The sequence below is a fragment of the Epinephelus moara genome, chromosome 16 (genome assembly GCF_006386435.1).
Source record: "Epinephelus moara isolate mb chromosome 16, YSFRI_EMoa_1.0, whole genome shotgun sequence".
Classification (NCBI taxonomy): Eukaryota; Metazoa; Chordata; class Actinopteri; order Perciformes; family Serranidae; genus Epinephelus; species Epinephelus moara.
In genome coordinates, this window is record NC_065521.1 from 7787505 (window position 1) to 7792137 (window position 4633).

Genomic DNA, 4633 nt, shown 5'->3' on the forward strand with positions numbered 1-4633 from the left:
TCACTAACAAAATCACTCCAATGAAATGGTGTTGCAGGAACAGAGACCATGCTGTCCTGAAACAAAGCCCTTATTCTGTAGTTCATACCTTTACAAAAAGAAAAGCAAACTTTGCCTCATGGAGACTGAAATGGATCAGGGGGTGATACTGTCAAAGGCGAAAAGTGGTATCTCCCCCTCCTACTCCTCTTCCTTCTTCATGTGCCTACTTGTGTGACATATTTCTTGTACTTACAATTAGTGTTTGGAAGTTTATCAGAGCTCATTTGGATACACTTGATTAATTGGAGACATCCCATCGCTCATACAAATAGGCCACTGTGCACTGCACAGTTGTGCTCAGGTGAATTGTTGGAACAAATATGTATGATTAACCACATAGTATTTCAGTTACAGGAGCTGAGGACTAATAAAATGAATAAACTGAGTTCTTTTGAAGCACATCCAGTATATATATAAAAAATACAAAGCAGATTATTTCCAGTGGCTTCTTTGTGATAAGACAAATATTTTCAATAGTGGAACATTTTTCTCTAAATATTGGATGAAATGGTATAATATTCAATATTCATCTTGACAGTGTTAGATAAGCGACTTTATGCTTATTAGTCCCATCAAAGGGAACAGATTGTTAGTATTATACGATAACCATCTGCAGATGTTCTGCCTAGGGATGCGCAATATTGGATTTTGTGCCGATATCCGATATGCTGATATGTATCAACTCATTTGACCGGGGACCAATACCAATAGCGATATATCCACTTTCTTCCCAACCTACTTTTAGTGATCATCAAGTCCATTCTGTAGTGGCATTGACATCATATTCTGCATGCATAGTCTTATTGTGATGGCCCACCAGCAGATGGAGGCATGAAATATAATACTTTTCAATGTATGTAATATTTATTTATTGTGCAAAATACAAAAAATCATGTTGGCCAATGCTGATAGTTCATTTTGAAGCCGACACCGATGACACACCCATATTATCAGCATGTTAGCTGATTACGTAATTTTCTTTTTAAAGCCAATATCGGGCGATACTATCGTGCAACCCTAGTTCTGCCATAACTTTACTGAATCCAGCATATCATCAAATAACATATTCATGTCCGCTGATTATTGTTAGTCCAAAAACTAGCCCCAATTCTGCCAAGAAACAGCTTGACTGGCGTGGGGCAGTAGATGGTGGTAAATTGTGAGACACACTTAGTTCTGAAAGCTGCTTTGAGGCTGTATTAGAAAAAGTGCGCATCAAGTGTGGGTTAAATGAATACTTCACCCACACAGCAACCATTTGTATGACAATTACTCACTGTGTGTTACCTTCAAATCATGAAGAAAACTTTGTTTTTATTGCATGAATCCATGGTGAACAGAGAATCCAAAAAAGGTGAACATTCCTCAAGAATTGAAATACATGTAAATGGGGACCGGACTGCATTTTGACAACAGCAAAACTATATAAAACATCCATTACTCTTACACAACTCATGCAGTATAATCCAAGTCTCATTAACTAGTCGTATGCTCAATACTTCCCTAACATATGACTTGTCACTTAAACATTACTATGTATAACTCATCAGTGCAAACAGTCTCATGCATGGTTGAGTAGCGTGCGTGGGCCCGTGCATGCATTTGAACTCTACTTGTGCAGAGATGAAACACATGTGTGTGCTCAGGCACTCTCTGGGTGTCCACATGTAGGCAGATGTGTTTTCTTTACCCTTACCCAGTGGTGTTACAGTACTTAAGTGTTATGTTATGTTTTGGGAGGATACGTTCTTGAGTTTTTATATTTCTGTCATCTGTCACTTTTACTCCACTGCATTTCCTAAATAAAATGTACTCTTTTACTCAAACATATTTCTCCTAAGCACCTTTGTTACTTTCTACAAAATAGAGAAGGAAGGGAGGACGGAATGGACAGACGAATGAAGGAATGGGAGGGAAGGAAAAATTCTGCTACTCTAACTTTATTCTCGACATTTCGACTTAATTCTCGTAATACAAATTTTAAAAAAAATTCTCCTCCTCACTTTTTTGTCCTCATAATCTGCCATAGTCCTCCAGCTCTTCCATTTTGCAAAATACAAGAGGCTTTAGCTAACTAGTGGATGACAGCTTGCGCCGTCATGGTTTGCCATCTGTGCTGCAGGACCATTACCTTGCACAAATGTTGACAGATAATATTACATTCAAATGGTCCATCTATCATTTGATTGCATGCTTTATGTAGTTTGTGTCCTATAACTGTATTTCACATTTGGATGTAGTATGTAGTTTGGCTCTGTAAATGTGTTACCACAGCTGACCTATCACAATTAGATAAATCCCCCCAGTGTCCAATCAGGAAATGACTAAATGTTAAGGTTACATTTTGTATGACGCCCATATCTATAATGCATTATAAACATACTTATTATGTGTTATAATCTGCTTTAGTACTTTATATTTATAGTTACAGTATAGGTACTCATAATATTTATAATTCCTCTTTTTATTATTATTATTATTATTATCATTGGGCTTTTTGCCTTTAATGAACAGGACAGAGTGAAATGGGGTGAGAGAGAGAGCGGGGGGTTGACATGCAGCAAATGGTTGCAAGCCAGAGTCGAACCTGCAACCGCTGCAGCGAGGCATTGCCTCTGTACATGGGGCGCCGGCACTATCCACTACACTACCAACGCCCCTATTTATAATTCTTTATAACAATAATCATAACATACTATAAAACATAATGACTTCTGAGGTCAACAATCATAATAATGCATAAATGCTAGTCCCTCACTGACATTTTCTGGCAATATATTCCACATTGAGCAACATAGAAGCTGAAAGCACTGTCATCATGTTTAGTTCTGACTATTACCAGTGATCCAAAACCAGTCAACCACAGAGGTCTGCGCAGTTCATACTGGGTCAGAGGATCTGATAAATATGTTGGGCCTAAACCAATCAGGGATTACTGGACAAGAAGTAGAATTCTGAAGTTGACTGTGTAAGAACCTGGTAGCCAGTGTAGTGATCTAAGAACTGGAGTTATATGCTGTGCCTTTCATGTTACAACCCTGGCAGCAGCATTGCGGATCAGCTGAAGCTCCCTTATTGCTGCCTTGGACAGATGCAGGAACAGTCCATTGCAGTAATCCAGCCTGCTAGAAATAAAAGCATGTGCAATTATGATTTGACATCAAGTCTTTGATTCTTGAGCTATTTTTAAGGTAATAGAAGATCCCCTAGATCTTCTTTGTTGGAACCAATCCAGCAGCATCCATAGAAGTTGCAGGAAAGAACCAAGAACTAATGTTACTGAGCACCAGTTGAAAAAATAATACCAAAGATAACTTTGTTTGCATCGAAAACTATACGGTGGTCAACAAAATCAAATTGCAATATGCAAAATAAGTGGATTGAAAATTACAGATCTTAGAAACTTGTTTGAACAAATAAGCAGAAAGTCAGTCTTGATGTGGGACTTGACTCAGAACTTGTTAGTCTTGACTTGAGACTTGATTCAGGATTTGAGTGTGAAGACTTGAGACTTACTTGTGACTTGCAAAACAATGACTTGGTCCTACCTTTGTAACAAACTCTATGTAGGGAGGGGTTTGGGATGGATCAAACAAACACAGGACTTTCACCCAGGACAGCGTTCTTTGTGTCCTGTGTGAAACCAAAAGTCAATGTTGAATTATTTCAGCTCATTCACTCGTTCATTTGCCGTAACCGCTAATCTGGTTAAGGGTCGCAGAGGGGCTGGAGTCTATCCCAGCTGACACTGGGTGACAGGCAGGGTACGGGTCGCCAGACTATCACAGGGCTGATAGAGACAGACAACTATTCATGCTCACATTCACACCTACGATCAATTTAGAGTCAACCATTGTCTTTGGACTGTGGGAGGAAGCCGGAGTACCCAGTGAGAACCCATGCTGACTCGGAAAGAAGATGCAAACTTTGCACAGAAGGGCTCCCCCACCCCCCGGGGTTCAAACCCTCCAACTAGAGTTCAAACCAGGAACCCTCTTGCTGTGAGGCGACAATGTTAACCACTGTACCATCGTGCTGCCTTACTTCTTTTAACTATGTTAGTTAACTTACATCTCTAAGTAACGTAATTATTTTAACACAAACCGTGATCTTTTCCTAAACCTAATCAAGTAGTTTTGGTGCCTAAACCTCTCTAAGATGCTGTTCTCTGAAATGTTCCTTCTGTTTTGTAAATTTGTTTTGTGTAGTTATGTTTTGCACTTTTTGGCCACCACATTTGACATTTCCAACTGTGAAAAGTGGTGGAAGTGACTACTTGAATCAGCTCAGTAGAAGCAGTGGCTCTCATTCATGAAACGTGAGCAGAAGGAATTTGTGTGTAAACTGTTCGCAGACGGAAATTTACGTGCGTGTCCGCATTCATCAATATTTTAGTAGCTCCGATCTTTTCGAATCTACACCTGCTCCTGACCACTCGTAGTGCTTGTGTAAATTTAGTAAAGCACATAAATATTGATTGTCACTATTGGAAATTACAATTTTAACTCGTATTGCGCTCTGTTATGTACACAATACACAGATGCCTTTGAAACACGTAATCTAAACATGACAACATATTAAAAATATAACA